The sequence below is a fragment of the Hirundo rustica genome (assembly GCF_015227805.2).
Source record: "Hirundo rustica isolate bHirRus1 chromosome 5 unlocalized genomic scaffold, bHirRus1.pri.v3 SUPER_5_unloc_1, whole genome shotgun sequence".
NCBI classification, from domain to species: domain Eukaryota; kingdom Metazoa; phylum Chordata; class Aves; order Passeriformes; family Hirundinidae; genus Hirundo; species Hirundo rustica.
In genome coordinates, this window is record NW_026690175.1 from 30,312 (window position 1) to 48,194 (window position 17,883).

The 17,883-nt window shown below is 42.6% G+C and overlaps 1 long non-coding RNA gene across 1 annotated transcript; it reads right to left on the reverse strand.

The window, feature by feature from the left end:
* Nucleotides 1–12,490: 12,490 nt before the first annotated feature.
* On the reverse strand, nt 12,491–17,837 carry LOC120766101 (uncharacterized). Its single transcript, XR_005704574.2, has 5 exons — nt 17,572–17,837; nt 16,308–16,408; nt 15,322–15,923; nt 14,812–14,955; nt 12,491–12,750 (listed from the first exon to the last, which is right to left on the reverse strand). It is a non-coding gene; the product is annotated as an uncharacterized LOC120766101 (long non-coding RNA).
* Nucleotides 17,838–17,883: the final 46 nt, after the last annotated feature.

A 17,883-nucleotide genomic window follows, 5' to 3' on the forward strand; every position in this document is an offset into this window, starting at 1 on the left:
CTCAGCTGTGTCCCTGTCCTAGAGCAGGTGACCCACGGCTGCAGCTCCTTCCGAAATACCCACTTGGGCACTGCACACCTCCTTCCAAGGGCACATTTCCAGCCACATTTCCAGCCACTCCTCTTCATCAGTCAATGTCCAAGGCCATCTCCTCCACATCTGCAGCATCATTCTCCTGCCCCTCTTTCCTAAACTTGTGTGAGCAGGGAGCCCACGTGCTCCTCTATCAGGCTGCAGTGTTTGCACCCCTCAGTGGAACCAGAAGAAGCAGCACACGCTCCTCTCCCCTGTTTCAGTCCTCTAAAAGCATGAACTCAAGTGAAAAACCCTTTGTCCAAAAGACACAGAGACAGAAGAAAGGAAAATAAAGCGTCTGAACCAAACCCAGCAACCAAACTAAGGGTGCCCAAAAGGTGGTGGTGGTTTTGAAAGGCAAGATTGTCCATAGGTATCTCTAAATATTCTTGCCCTAGGGACAATAGTCTACATCCTCACACGTGTTTCAAAGTGGTGTCTGACCTAACACTTCCCACAAGTCACAAAAGACAGGACACACAGGGACATTTTTACATTACTCCAGGATTTTTCCTTTGCCATTCTGGCCAGTGACAACCTTTGACAGACCAAGCCTTCCACCACAAAACTGACAAGGTAACATTATGCCGCTGCTACTGCCTCCTCCGAGGGAAGCAAAGAAATGCTAATTACAGCTGGAGCTCTATATAAACTGTGATCCTTTCCTAGGATGCTCACCAAGCACATCACGGAGCTGTAGCACACCAGCAAGCTCTGGGCAAGGCTGTATTTAAACTGCTGGGTGTCACTTACCTCGGAAACAACCAAAGTCAATCAGAACATCCTGAGATCCTATCATAAATTAGGAAAAGATACCTCTTAGTATTAAAAAAAAATCCCAAAAACCATCTCAATATCTAGGAAGCAAAGTGAGGCATTGAGAAATTCACTCCAAAGTACTCTGATCATGTCAGAGCTTGTAAACACCTAAACACACCCATCTCCACACTTAGATCCTACTGATGGGAAGCTTGTTTCTAGTTTCTTAGTCTTGTCCCTCCCACTCTGAAAAACAGACTCTCTCTAAAAATATGATGCAGATGATTCCTCAGGAAGTTCCTTCTATTGTACTTTTAATGACAGATGGCTATCAATGACTTCATGACATTGCTTTCATAACTAGGTCCTCTGCAGTATTAAACATCTTTCCTAATATTAGTCTGAAATGCAACAGATACAGTAGGGTACGACTTTAGAATGCAAGTTTAATGGATTTCCTTCCCTCTCCGTTTTCGGTCTGGGCTTTTTTCTTGGTTTCAAACAAACGTTTCCAAATATCCTTACAATGAATACGCATAAAGGCTGCAAATTTCACAGCTTCTCAAGTCCCTAGAGTTTTTACAGTTACAAGGACTGCTAACATGAACTTAAGCCATGGCTACTGCTCCGTTTTAAAGCAGTATTTTATATTTTGCCCAGACAAATTTAAGAGGTCACAGCATCCACCTCTTCATCAATTAAAAAGCCTCAAGTACTGTGCATGAAGCTCAAATCCATATCCTTCAAGCAATCTGGCTGTTGACAGGAGCAGATCTAGTTCCTGCTGCATTGAACACGTTATTTAAAATGCAGCTAATTCATCCACTTCATTACTTACGCTACACAAATGCAGTGGTGTAAAACCGTGCCTGCTGTAAGACCTACCATTTCACTGCCCTGCCAAAAGTAAAATTAAAACCAGAAAGAAAAGATCCGTGGAAGGGGACAAAAATCCTGGAAACTCATGAGGAAACATTATTCCCTGTGTAGGAAACCCTGGACAACCACAAACTGAAATGAGAACATCTGTTTATCTGATCGATGCAGTGAAACGTGACATGACACAAAACCTTAGGAGTAGTGTCTCATGTGATTTTGAGTCTTACAACTGATTCACAAGCACCATCTTAATTTAATTTGTACGTACCCAGTGAAACCAAAGAATTCTGATTAAATACGGCTGTATGAGCTTCACACTATTTAATTTCTTCACACCCGCATACACTTAGCTTATTTCTTCACATTTCAGATAAACGTAGACAGAAAGAAAGAAATCTCTTCTATTACTTCTGTATATTGTCACACTCCAGTGGATTTATTATCACTCTACATCACGTTCAAATTCCCAAATGAAACAATTCATATCAAATCTGAGATCAGCAAAATAATAAGCAATGTATTCAAGAATGCCTATTAAAAACTAGTTTCTCTGTTAAAACATCCCAGGTTAGCACATTCTCGGTTGTGCTTTTCCCAACTGTCGGAGCTCTTTACATGTGACAAGCTTACCTTAATTCACACCTGCCAGGTAGCACGTCTTGGTTCTTGTGACTGCCCCAAGGCTAGGAAAATATAGGCTAAAAAAAGACAGGCTACATCACACAGATGATGTGTAACTACCACAGCCAGAGGAAATTACTCTGTCCACGTCTTCTACGAGATATTTCTGGTACTTCTCTCCCACCATTTACAAATACATGGATTATTTATGAAAGCTAACTTGTTGAGATAAATCAATGTGGTATCATCTGGGCTGGATTATTCCAGATCTTAATTTAAACTGGGAAAAAAGCTACATAAAGTCTACTCAACTTTGTTACTGATGAAGTACCACAGTTAACTGCTTCCCACTAATACAGCTGCATCAGTCTTACCGACCACCCAGTCTGAATTTAAAACAAGCACTTGCTGGAACTCAAGAGATTTTTCAGGAAATGCATACATTGAAGACATACCTAACATATATATATATATATATGTGAATATATACACACACACACACACATATATAAAAACCACTAAGAGTTCACTGAAAACATACATCGTGTCTCGTTTATGATTTAAGATAAGCAAAGTTTATCATTTCCTCAAAGACAACGAAAATCTAATTGGAGAAAGGCAGCACAATCTTCAGTGGAGTAAGGTGCCTCATTGATAAATGTATTGCTATTTCGGAGCCTTAGAGATCAAAGCTATTCATTTCTGATTTTGTTTTTCCAACAATCAAGGTTTGCAGGTAAACAAGGGAAAGAAAACTATTTCTAATACACACAAGAAAAGCAAGGTAAAGTCTCCATTATAATTTACCGTGAAAAACTTACAACTCAAGTATTCCTTCCACTTCACCATCCAAAATTCTATTATTATTAATATTCCATTCATTTGCGTAACAGTAGGGCCCCTAGGACTGAAACACTGACAGTGCTATTTAGGCACTTATAAGAAAGGCTCAACTCCATACACCGTTCTGTGAATCTAGTCCCCTGCAAAGATTACAATATACAATGCCCAATGGATGTTCAAGCAGTAGGAACAGGTTTTTACGTGACATTCTTTTAGCTGTGATTTGTACTTGCAAGGGCAGTGCTCTTCTTGCAAAATTCGGTTGATGTAAAATTTTCTTAGGAAAGGATGATTTGGGTATTTGTTCTTTGCACACTTTTCAAGCCTCATCAACAAGAAGGCAGATTTAATCCACAGAACAGAGAGCAGCTACCAAGATCCAAGTGAGGTCCAAGGTGTTAGGAAGGCAAATTACTGGTGGGCAGATTTACTTTGCTACCAATTCAGGGCTGGACACGCTGCAATGATTTCGGGCCTAAAGGGAGGTTAACAAAGCTCAGGAAGAAGGATGGACGTACCACTGAGAGCGGACACAAAGAACTTAGAATTGACAGGCCAGAAGGACATTGGGCAGAACCCCCAAGATGAGGGAGAAACCAATAAGGACAACTCAGCAACTGTGCTGAATCAGCTCCAGGTGGGTAAAAGGTAATTCTGGAAAGAAAAGATCACAACCACTGACCCGAGAAACCAACCAACTCTAAAGAGAAACAGCATGCAGACTAATTAATGTGAAAAGTGAGAGAAATATTGACCAGCAGAAGCGATAACATCAGTTAATAAAAGAACTAGGCAACTTGGACCCAATGAGCATTAATGCTTTTGCTTATTAAAATGTATAAACAGGGAAAAGCTTTGGTGGTTGTTGCGCTGACTTTGTGGATTTGCCACCCAGCTGCCCTTTCTGTGCAGAGCTGTAAATAAATCACAGATCTCGATGCTAGGTGCAGACTGGCCTATGGCACACCAGGGGAAAGAACCTATTTTTGGGACAACACTTCCTCTGCTTCATTGAAGCTGTACTAGAAATATTAAGAGTCTTATTCTAGTGCTTCTTCCCATGGTACTTCAAGTCTATAACTGCAGGTTCTAAAGAAAGAGATGTAGACCCCTGTAGGTAAGGACAAGTCCACAGAGAGCAGTAAGAGCAAAAATGAGCAAAGGACCATTTTTATTTCCTCTTTTATTTTACCATGCACACTATTCTCTGTGACTCAATTGCAGGTTCATATTTGTTAATCACACCACACAGATTTCTCACTCTAACTGATAAAATTCTAACAGATTATCTCTTCCTTGGAGAATGCCTGCCAAGGAATAACAAGTTTTAAAAGACTCCATGGCACATAAACACAGTGCAGATTTCTTTAAAGAAAAAAACCTCCACATTACTATCAACTCATACAGCCGGTGCTTTTGTTTCAAGTTACATTTTGGTCCCGCCGTTCTTGTTTTGTCTGCTTCCCTAATAAGCGCATCATTTAGGAACCTGGTTGACCATGCCAAATTCTAGCACTGTTCACTCTTTCCTGCAGAGCAGCAGTGAATGGGCAGACTAGATGGATTCCTCTATGCTTTCCTTGGCCACTGCAGGGATATTCACTTTCCTGTGTGCTGGGGAGTCATTTGAATGCAGAGCACTGACGCATCTCTGTGCGGCACTGTTAGCACCAGGACGCAATTTTATTGATTAAAACGCAGAGTACAATTCCTGGAACCCCTGGGAGCCTCCATCAGAAAAAAGACCAGAAAAAAATCATTTGGCATGTGCAAAGCGGAGGGGCAGGCTGCGTTTTCTTTTTTGTGTTAGCAATACGGTGTTTCTTTACAGCTGCACAATCTTACTCCATCTGTGATACAAAGCTACAAGATATTTCTACTCCTCCACCTTCCCCCGAAATAACTGTAAGAGCGCTTTACTGGTTAAATGCTGAGGCAGACGGTCAACACCCAGCTCTCTCCCGACAACTTTCGCTCAACTAAATTCCAAGGCCTGCTTACAGTGGTTGGCAAAGATAAAACCTGTGCGGCTGCCGCACAGACATAAAAGAACTCTGCTAAAAAGGTCTGCTGTTCTTGGATATTTTGAGTGCCCATGTTAGCTCTACAGAGTCACACAGGCTGAAGGCCTTGATCCCCAAGACAGGGACAGAGTAGCTTGCCAGACAATCACTTGCACTTCCTTTATTTTGAAATCTTCACTGGTCACTAACCCACCCTCATACAGGAAGCAAAAGCTCGAGCACAAGAAATTCCACAAGTAAGGAGGACATGATGTTATTTTCCTTCCATCAGCACATCCTTCTCCGTCACAACTCTCTATTGCCAGAAAACTCGAGAACACACTGAAGACTCACCTGATGGGCCTAGAAATGGAATTACCAGTGGAATGAACCATAGGCATAAAGAGCTGGAAAACAGTCCAGGTAACATGCAACCAAAACCCCATTTAGTAAGGGTGAAGAAATACATGAGATCCTAATCAATCTGCTTGATATGCTACAGTCAGTTACTAAAGTACAGCCATGAAATCGGACATGTCTTGGGTTGGAAAAGCACTCAGTAAGGTATAGAAAAGATGCCTTTCCAAAAGATGAGATATTCCAAATCACCAGTCAGACCAGAGTATTTTTAATACTGCACTTGAAAAATAAATTTTAAATCTTAAAATTGACAAGGAAATTTTGTTGGCATCTCAAAATACTAGAAGACAGAAAAATCTAGCTTTTATTAATTCCTCTGCTTGAGTTTGAGGGGGAGTTGTGCCTTTGGGCTGGTTTTTGCGCCGTTGTTGGATTTTTTTTCCTCCCTCCTTCATAGTTTATGAACTACAATTGCTTCAGGTTGGTGTTTCACCTCAGACTAAATCACAAAGTCCTGGCTATTTTCCAGACTGAATGCTTTTCTGTAGGGTACAGACGCATGACCAAGAGCACGTTGCTCTAAGATGTTTGCTCCACCTAACTCAAAATCAAAAATTTTTAATTGCTCATTGAGAAGAAGGGGAAAGGCAAAAAGAAAGCGTTTGTTTATCAAGTAAGCATATTTTCTGACTGGAGAGACACCAGAAAAAGTGTTACTCATGCATACATAAAGTGGCCTGGGTTGGAAGGAACCTTAAAAGCCATCTTGTTCCTCTCCACCAGCCATGGGCAGGGACACACCTCACTAGATCAGGTTGCTCAGAGTTCCAGCCAACCTGGCCTTGAACACCTACAGAGGCATTTAGTATCACAGGGCTAAAGTAACCACGGGTGGTATCACTCCAAGACATTTCCACATTTCAGGGAAGTCCTTAGAAGGCAATCCATTTACACCTGACAGCCTAAACATCCCTGTAAAATGATGTTGCCAGGACACACAGCATGCTTTCATTTCTTTTTAAGAGCCAAAGTTCATTTCAAGAAGCTCCAGGTCCACAGTAGTGACCATATCTATTTAGATCAGAGCAAGTACAGTTAATTCTAGGTATAGACATAAACAATTAACCAAAATTGGTTTTCTGGCTCCTTACTAATACACAGTGATTAACTTGTCAAAATCAGTTTTCAAACTTATTGTCTCTCATTCACATCTACTTACAGAAAGTAAAAGGTGAACCTTAACAGTGACCTATATTCCAAGTTGGTAAAATTTTTAGGTACAAAATTTCTGCCCCCAAGAGTCAGGGTAAAAAAAGGGATTTTACATATCAACAGGAATCAGATTTCTGATGAGCTTTTGCGTCTGGAGTACTGTGGGCTACTCAGTACAAGAAAGACAAGGAGCTCCTGGAGAGGGTCCAGCAGAGGCGACGAAGATGATGAGGGCTCTGGAGCATCTTTCTTATGTTCAACATAAATAACACAAGTGACGAGTGGCCCAGAGGGGCGTACACAAGTGCAGTAACTTGCTCTGGGTTATAAAGGACTGTGGGAGCTGGGCCTGTCTAAGCTAGAGAAGGATGAGAGGGCATCTCAGGAATGATATAAATGATATTTATATAACTCCAAGTCAGTTGTCAGGAGGATGATGCCAGCCCCTTTGCAGTGGTGTCCAGGGGCAGGATGAGGAAGAACAAGGGACACAAACTAAAACACGCGAGGTTCACCCCAACATGAGGAAGAACTTTATACCAAAGGTAGCAGAGCACTGGAACAGCTGCCCAGAGGAGCCGTGGAGTCTCCTCCCTGACAATATTCAAAACCCACCTGGGCACATTCCCGTGTCACCTACACCGGGTGAGCCTGCCTTGGAGGGTGGGTTGGACTGGATGATCTCCCTGGGCCCTTCCAATCCTAGGAACTCTGTGATTAGCTGAGATCTTGTATCGTGAAGATTACTGAATGCAACCTGACACTGAGCAGGAATTCGGCAATTAAAACATATTAAATGATTTGAGGTTGGAGTTTTGGTTTTACTTTGCATTAAATCACTTTTTTGTGTATAAACATTCAGCATATTACTGCGCTCCACAGCACACACCCTCCATATTTTCAGTCTTACTAAGTACTCATAGCTTCATTTGCTCATTTCTTTTGTCAAGACTCTCAAGTGCACACTGAATTTTAAACACCACTTGTTTCCCCTTTTTGAAACCATAAACAAAACATCCAAGGTCAAGGCCTCTAATTGAGTACTTCTCTGGCCAACACATTTACATTTGTAATGATTAATAACGTAATGACTTGTAATGATGTCATTTTGCTTAATATGCTCATTAATAAATGAAAAAATCTATTGCATTATTGATTTTAGATAGCTGATGACTTTCTTCTCCCAAAAACTCTCAGCGTCATAGCTTTTACACTTCGTATTTTCGTACTTCACGAAGAGTCATTGCTAAATATTGCCACATAAATCTTATCTTTTCCAACATACTTGCTTGACACTAATACAGAATTTACACTGTTCAGGCAGAAGACTGAAAGCAGTCTGCTCTCTCAACAGCATCAGCTGCACAAGAAGTTACTTCTATTTTACTCTGGTCCCTTATAACAAACAGGTTTTGCTATGCTCTAGTATTTTTTCAAGCATTGGGGGATACATTATTCATACAACACATAAACTACCTAAATACCCTCCAGCTGCTAGAACTGTGGAAGAAAGCTTGCAGTGTGCAGATTTCATGGGATGGTTTGGTGATATCCATCGATTTTGACAGCAGGACCGTTCCGTATTTTAAATATTTCTAACTGCTTCACAGCGCATTTTCACAAATCAGCACCAGAAACCTGAAGTGTTTTGTGCAGAAGCAGAAATCCTTGGCAATGGCTTTTTACTGCTTAAAGGAATGCATGCTTCACCTCAGGCCCTAGGTTTTTACTCCTCTGCTGCCTGCATTAGTGAGCTTCCTGACTACTCCTCCTGCCTCTCGACCACATTCCCTGCTTCAGGACAGTGCCACCATAAATCCCTGCACACGCACACACACACACCCACACCAACTAGGACTTCTTCTTGGGGTGGGGGACACCCAACACACTTCAGTGGTTTCCACCATCAAAGGTGTACTCAGTCGATTTTTAAACACAGAGCATCCAGGGATTGGGTGTTGTCATGTAATTTGGGTCTGCCATGTGTTTCTTCTGTTAATGTAAACAGCATTGCCCTAGCTGTTATGGGTAGGTGTTTTGGAGACTTTGTGCAGAGTTTTTGGAGGATGGATGTTTTCATAAACACATTTACATAGAACATACATATACGATATAAAACAATTCTTGCACGGCTTTTAGTGCTTCCTTAAGGAAAGCATGAAAAATTCATTCCCTACTAATATTAATTCTAAAAAAAGTGCAGCTTCACTTTTCATGGTTAACCAAGACCACTTTTTGTTCCAAAACTGAATTTTTGAACAACTTCTGGACTATAAAATAAGGTCTAACTTCCAGGACTCCATATAACAATATACAACAATAACACCAACAACTCAAAGTACTATTTTTATGAAGGTCTTGCAAATACATTAGGATGAAAAATATTATTATAGGCCTCCAACTGCTCGCTGAGCTTTATGCAAGGAAGTGACAGCACTTTCTCACTTCATTCTGTTTGGAGAGAACAACTGACCATTCTGCTCAGGTGCATTAAGTTCTCCATTTCATTTCAATCCAAATGTATTCTAAAAGTACGGGGAATCGATTCTGGACCTGAAACTGCTATTTTTCTGCAACAGAACACAGAGGTTTCAGATTAACCTCAAACCAAAAAGCAGCTGGTTTCTAGCCCCGCAATTGACTTGCTGTCTTTTGGGTACATTTATAACTAGATTTCCAACTGGTCTGCTCGCTCACATTTTACCACTACACCAGAGAAATCCTCTCCTATGTGAAGCACTTCGTCTGGTTTATTAATACCTTCGAACCCTCGAGCACTTTTCATAAACGTACACTAAAGAAAAGCAGAAAAGCAAGAAATAAATAAAATAACCTCATAGAAAAAAATGCAGAATTTGGAATACATCCCACGTGGTTTGAATTCTTATTTTCTGTACTATTTGATGTTTTTCCTGTACTTTATTATTCCCTCAAGAGATTAAAATGACTTCAGTCCTTATGTTAACTATACAAGAAGGTTTTCTGAGAGGAGATACAGAAAATAATACAGAATTAAACAGGTGAAAGCAAAACTAGCTGCCTTGCTTTCTGTTGTTTCTTATACACAAATTTGAAAGCTTAAGCACATTTTACATTTATAGAGTACTTTTACAGTAAGATTAAACCTCGTGTGAAGACAAGATGAAACAATACACAGAAACTAAAGAAAGAGCAGATGCCACCAGAGAATCCACCAGAGGTACTGCTGAACACCTCCAGTCCTTCTTAAGTACCAGAACATGAATGATTTTTCTGGCATAATTTCAACAATTCAAGGAGTCAAGCTGCTTAAGCTTTCAGTGAAGGCCCTAAGTATTTTCTGCCTTAAACTAACTCACAAGCATACTTCCACTGAACTACACTACTTCCATAAACCACTTGTATCAATACCCATGTAGAGAAGGAAGGGGGGAAAAAAAAAAAAAAAAAAAAAATCAGCTTTCAGGGATCATTATATTTGTTAGCCATTCATTAAATAAGAATTCCTCTACCAGGAAAAATGCTCCAGACAGCAAACCTTCCCTCTACACAGCAAAAAAAAGCACTCTCCAAAGAAACCCCACAAAGTCAGAAACATTATAACATTTCTCCTCTAAAGAAAAAAAAAACCAACAAGGAAAAAAAAACCAAAACACACACACAAAAAAACCCAAAACAAAAACAAAACAAAACAAACCCACAACACCCACCCACCGCCCCCCCCCCCAAAAAAAAAACCCCCAACAACCTACACATCCACCTGCACAAAAAACCCCCAAACCCCAACAAAACCTTAACCACCAGAGAATGAGCTTCTTCGCAAGTTGCCTCCTTTTCTTTGGGCATATTTGGTGGCTTTTGTTTGTTGGGTTTTTTTGGTTGTGTTTATTTCTTGGCTTTAATTCTGAAAAGAAAGTATTTACATTCCAAGGAAGTTCATAACCCACAAGAATTCCCCTTCTTTAATTTAGAAAAAAAAAAAAAATCTTGGTACTAACAAGGAAACACTTCTCTGAAAGACATTCAACCATATGTCTAAGCACTAAGTTGAAAGGAATAAGCCTTTATAAAATCTGTTTATCTATGTAATGCCTCTCTCTGGCCAAGTCATAATCTCCAATTAATCTCATATTACTTCAATAGCATATACATTAACACAGTTCATTTAATAATTAAGCCCTTTTTCCTCCAAAACTGGTTGATTGTATAAAAACCACAGAAATAGAGAACGTGCTAGAAGTTACTTGCAAGGGTCAATCTGTTCTACTACTTTGAAATGGAAAGAATTGGAGCTGACCTGTTTTTGCAATGAAGGAAAGCAGCACTGATACATTTCCACACCACAGCAACTGTCATCTGCACAATCAACTTAGGAAAAAACAAGAATAACAAAAAGCTATTGAAAGTTAATACTCGTGCTAATATAAGGCTTGAAAGCCAGGAGTCCATTATGAAACGGACTCTCCTGCATGGTGGAGAGCAAAGACAGCATCTTCCCAACTAGAGTCTGTTCTCATAAATACAGCTCTACCAATCTCAATTAAATTTCAAAGCCAGGCCTATTTTTCATGGTATCCTTCAAACTCTGCAAGCTGAGTAACTGCATTAAAAAAAAAAAATAAATCAGAATTTGTTAAACTGAAATTGTCTGGGATTAAGTCTAGCAAGTTGCTTCTGTTTGATGCTGAAGGCAATGCAGCTGCTTAGTCAATTACAAACACAGTGTGGCAATTAATTACTTTCAACCTGAGGATTAGTTTATCCCTGTGCACAAAGGTCAAAGCCATTATATTCTGTATTAAATGGCACAATTATACATATAATCTAATGTTCTGAAGATTTGCAGGCCCTGGCTCTGGTTGACAGTGTCACTAGAAAATCAGCGGTATACGCTGTGATGTTTCGTCACCTTGATTTGCTGTCTTCGTGTAACATTTATGTGATCTACCAGTACTCACAGACCATAATACCAGTAACTCCACAAACTTGGAAGAAGAATGCCTTATATTGGCCAGAAGAAGATGACTCTCACAGAAATAGAAAAGGAAGGTAAGTTAGAAAGCTCTGTACACCTGAGAGCTTGTGTGTGTCGGGCAGGGGGATGCCATAAAGTTGGGACAGTTAGTTCCCGTACTCCTTACACAAATAAAAAGCTAGGAAATTGCTGAAGAACAGTATCATCCAGCACACCCAACGTTAAAAGTAAAATGGGCAGAGGGCAAAGCCTGAAAGAGTACTTCCGTAACACAAGTGACAAAACCTTGTCTCAAGAGGGTCCCTTTTTGCCTCATTTCCCCAGCACTGAATAAACAATATGCATGAAATTTTCCCATAGAATTTGAGTAAATATGCTAGCTATTGACCAAAAAAAAGACAGATCTGCACATTATGCATTCCACCCTTACTGTTCTTCCATGGACTTTCAAGGGAGTAGCGAATCAGGTGTGCATGAACAAAGCATAAAGGCTGTAAAGAAAGACAAACTAGAATTCACTCCACGTATGTGTCAGTACTTCAAGGATCTAAATGTGAAACAAATTAAAACACAACTCCACCCCCCCCCCCCCCCAAATGAAAAAGCCAGCTCTCACACCAGAAGCCTTAACTCTGAGATTTTCTATTTTGGAGAAATTAGAGCTAATTATCAAAGACTAAATAAATTTTTTTTAAAAGTCTGTAACTCTCTTGTACATAAATAAGAGAAGAGTTATCTCTTTTAAAAAACCTGATACCTTCCTTTGATACTTATCTCATCCTATCAGGTCCTAGAAAGGCTCCAGCAGCTTCACAAATCTGACTTTGTAAAGTGATTTTTCTCAATGGTTTCCTTGAAAATCAGGTGCTTGAGGGCATCGCTCAGATGTGTACCTTTGCTCCCAGCCTACTCACCAGCTGAACTTCTGAAAACACATCTACTCATCTCTTCAGATGGGTCCTTGCAAGAACAAAGCCTCTGTCACAGACACTGAATATTCTTCCACAGGAACAGTGCAAGATACCTTAAGGATCCTTGCATTCCCTAGAACACAGAAAGAATTAAGGCAGATTAAATTATTCCATACTGCTTCCGAGGCATCATCAGGTTTAATCTAGTGGGATAAAAACTTCCACATTCCTCTAATTCCTGAATAGTACTGGGAACAGCTTCCCATTACATTTAAAAGTACCATCTTAACATGTGGCATGACCAGCAAGGTCAAGCAGCACAGGAACACGTGATGTGAGCAAACACTGAAGTATTTAAACCTGACTGCGGTATCAACTGCTGTACATCACCCATTTGATGGGAACGGCTTCAACATTTAGGATTCTGTTTTATAAGCCAGCGCAGCCAGTCATCTCATCCAAAGGAAACAGATATTCCTCAAACCCTTACTTCTGGTATACATGTCCTGGATTTCTTCCCAGCTATTTCCAGAGGCTATTTAAATTTTGTCAGTTTAGGTACATATGAAACTGACAATACGACACACTATGACATTAAAACAGATAGAAATGCAAGGCTTTTTTCTGAGCCAAATGGACTGACTATTATTTCTTTAAAACTCATCTTGCTATTTAATTTTCACAGCCCTTTAATTCTTTCTGTGCCCAGGTGTGGGAATACACAAGACAGAGAGTAAGACAGATTTAATTAGCATGGCTGGTTTGATAAGCAAGATGCCATGGCACGAACAGACAGAGCCTTGAAGATTACAGAAGATGGGATTAAACCTGCTTACGGGAAGAGAGAAGATTTGATCAACGCTCTGCAAACTTAACATGTTGTAAATGTATGAGTTGCATGTATGATTTTTTTAACCTAATTATTGTAGTGGAAAGTTATTAACATTCCTGAAACGGTATATAAGCTTTTGGGGAACCTGAGTAAAATCAAATTCTGATCACAGAATCCATCTTCCCGTCTCTCCATCAATCATCAATAACTGGGGCTCCCTGTGACCGGAGAAGGACGGGCTACCTGACGGCAATTGACGACACCCCTGGAACTGATCGTGACCGTGAGAGAACCGTGCTTGGGCCCACAATCGCCTGTACGCTGCGACGTGACAGGTGAGCCGGGGGAACTAAAACGATGTGACAGGACAAGTCCGACAAGAGAGACGTTAATGAAGCCACGCTACGCCTCCTGAGCAAGTACGGATCCCCCATCCAGAAGCGGGACCTTAAGTCGCTCCTACGACGGGTGTCACGCGTGTTCCCCGATATCACCCCTTCTTCTATTTTTACTCTCCGCTACTGGGACAAGGTCGGCGTAAAACTCTACGACCTGGCTACGCTGCCTGGCCACAAACCAGAGCTACGTATGCTTCCTGCACAGAGGGGGGTAATGGACACGGTTATAAAGGAGGGGGGCAGCGAGGCGACCTGTGAGGCTACCGCGGAGACGGCCCCCGAGGCCGTGCTAAACCAAGATCTGCCCAGGCCCCGCTCCCCGTCCCCCTTCCGCTCCCCGACGAGCGCCAGGGATGGAGTCCAGTCGCCACCTACAGCCCTACCGCAATCCCACCAGCGAGCCCGGAGCCGCCGAACGCTAATCGCTTATGCAGCCTCTAACTCGAGCGGTGATGATGAGCCTTTTGACACTGGCCCTGAAAAAGATCAGGACTTATTCCCTTCAAATATGCATAACAATTGGTTACGGATAAAAAAAAAAGCCCTTGAGGACAGAGACTTTGATACTGCGGCAGAAATTTTTGTAGCCCCCGTGCGGCTCGGCCCGAGGGGGGAATCCACGATGGGAGCCCTTGGGCACTCAGAAATCAAGGAACTGCGCCGTACCGCGGCAGAATATGATCCGGGGACCCCTTACTTCAGTAATTTATTAAGAGCAGCTTTTGCTGCTCACCTCATGACTCCTCATGATGTTAAATTGTTGGCAAACCTTTTGCTCACCCCAACGCAATATGCAATATTCATGGCACAACAGAAAAAAAAAAAACAAAAACAAAAAAAAAAACACCCCAAAACAAAACAAAACAAAAAAACTGGAGAACTTACTAATAACATATGCAGGGCACGCTAACCAAGCCCTGATTGCCTTAACTGTTGACCGCTTAGCGGGGGAAGGGATGCATACCGATCCTAATGGCCAGGCCAAGAGAAGCCCTGGAAGGGATCACGGAGGCAGCCCGTTCTGCATTTCTTAAAGTGCCTGATGCCAAAACCCCGCAACAATCCTTCATAAACATCAAACAGGCTCCACAAGAACCCTAGATGCAGTCTGTGGACAGAGTAAAACAAACATGGCAAAGACAGATTGATAATGATCAAGACTGATAATGATCAAGCCAGGGAAGTCGTACTCCTACAACTGGCTATTGAAAATGCTAATGAGCACTGCAAACGCCTCTTGAAAGCCCTGCCCCCAGAACCCGAGCCCACACCGCTTCAAGTGATTGCAGCTCGCAGCCGCCTGGGGACGCTGCAGCACACTACAGCAGTGCCACACCGAGCCGTGCGGCGAGGCAGAGCCGATGCTTCTGCCGCTTTCAAAATGATTCCCGGAAAGCGGCTGGTTTGTTTTGGCTGCGGGAAGCCCAGGCACGTTAAAAAAGACTGCCGAAAGGCACAAAGCCACAAGACTCACTTTGCTGATTCCTGTCGCTCTAAATTTCACAAAGATGGCCAGCCTTTACAGGGAAACTCATCTCGCAGCGCGGGACGGCAACGCGTGAGGACAAGTCCCGCAGCCTACCCCGCGGCAGCTGCAAGAGCCAACCTTCAGCTTCCAGCCGGCCCCGGCCCCACCGCCCGCTCCATCGCGGAACTTCGTGCAGCCACTCCAGGAAGCGCCGGACCGGACGGAGCAACCAGTAACACAGTAACGCTGACCGACAGCTCAGCATTTTGTCTCCCCACAGCAATTTGCGGACCTTTGCCACCGGGGTACCACGCTTTGCTTTTAGGTAGATCTTCTACCTCGGTAACAGGAGTGTTTGTTTTAGCGGGAGCTATTGACTCTAACACCGCTGGGGAAATAAAAATCATGGCTTAGACTCCACAGCCTCCCGGCATGGTCCCAGCAGGCAGCAAAATCGCTCAGCTTGTACTTGTCCCAGCAGCCCCCTTATCTGCACCCCCGAGAGCTACACAGAGGGGAGGCGGGTTTGGTTCCACAGGAATGCCACAGATTTTCTGGACACAACGCATTACTTCTCAGCGTCCCACATGCCAATGGCAAAAGTGTCTCTGAAAGGCAAAGAGTTAATTTTAACCGGTCTCATTGATACTGCTGCAGATAGGAGTCTTACATCCCAGAGTCAATGGCCTAATGACTGGGCATTGATGCCTGTCCCCCGGGTCCTTTCAGAAATATGATTGAGGCTTATCATTGTGTCTCAAAGCCACACCAAAGTCCAGTTTAGACAAGGCAGAAAAGGTCATTTGTTACAAAACCGCGAGAACTTTCTGTAATTTTATGGGCATTCAATTAAGGCGTACGATTTTAGACAAAGTTTAGAAGTTATATACAATTATGAAATAATGGTGATGGGCGTGCACTTTCCTCTTCTTAACAGCATTATCAAATAAGAAAAGTAAGAAAAGATTACATATTGCCTTCACCTAGCTTACCTCATCAATTTGTATTTGTTTGCAATTAGCCTTGAAGATGTGCTGAGATCTTCCAAAACTACTAGGACCAGGACACGATGCAAAAAAGATGGCATCACCTCCTGGCAAGGAACAAAAATCCATGAGCTGTCCACCTCTGCAACGAGTACTGTGCTCACTCATTTCAGTACCAACGTACAAAATCGAGTACAAACTCTTTAAAAAAATAAATCCTCATGACGGAAAACTCGGTCCCACAAAGTTAACATTTTGCCTTAGCTAAGCCATTTCACAGGGTAAGATATTGCACCCTGCTCTTCTGCAAGAAAAACTAGTCCTGCTAACCTACCTTGTTGGGTCCAAGCAATGAATTAGCCACAGGTTTATAACAAGTATTAACCTCCAGAGCCAGAACTGCCTTCTGCTGGAGGAGATTAAAGCATCATCTCTTTCCATAAACCGCATGTTGACAGCATTGCGCTTGTTCAACTTCCAGTCTGTGCTGCTGAAAAACCACTCCATCTTCTACACAGCCACTTAAAAAACAAGTGACTGCTGAAGAAAGTAGACCAGGACTTACATAAATTGCCCACTCGACAACAGTTTCAGTCTCCTTTTGTAACTGGATGACCAATCTGGTACCAAAACTCACTTTGCAACATGCACTCTACTTGGGTGGAATTTTAGCTGGAATTTCTCTCCCGTTGAGAGAAAAAAAAAGTAAGTGCTGGGTCTAGATTCAGATAGAGAATCCTAACTGAGATGACAATGTTCTAGCATTTTTAATTTTTTTGCACTCTCTAAGGAAAAACGTTAGCTATTCTCAGTTTCAGCTGCTTGCCTCTCTTCACAATGACACAGACTCTACCTGGTTTAACTGCCCTATATATACAGCTCACATTTGTCACTGCCTTGTTACATCCCACAAGCTGCGGGTCAAGTTATACAGGAACATCTTTTGCTCAGCATTAAAAAACCCAAAAAAACAAAAAAAAAACCCCCACCCACACAGAAACAAAGAATCCAAACAGACACCCCAGCCAGTACAAAACCCCACACAAGCAAACAAAACCATGCAACAAATACAAACAAACAACAACACCAGCACCAAGAGAACGTTCAATCTTGACACGATCCGGAGCGGGAGCGAGACAGAGAAGAGACGATCTTTGCTCTCAACCTAATACCCCCCAGCAGAACCTGAAAGCTGCATTCTCCCCCTTCAAAGCACCGAAAAGGGAAACAAAGCGGGAGCACCGTAAGGAAAACAGCAGCCGGTACTCACCCGGCGCGGCAGAGCAGAGCAGCAAGGAGAGGCAGCGCGCAATAAGCGGCGAGGAGTTCCATGCCGGCCCCGCTCGCTTCGCTCCGTCCCTCACGCCGCTCCTCACACCGACCCTCCCCGCCCGGCCAAGGGAGCTGCCCGCCGCTGCCCACAGCCCCACCGCCAGCGCAGACGGACACACACGCGGCGTGAGGAGGGGAAGGAGCGGCACTGGAGCTCCGGCAGCGATGGCATCGGGAGGCAGAGCCAGCCCAGAGACTGCGCCAGCACGGCCGGCAGGCTGCGCCAGGACGCGCCCCTCAGGGGCGGCCC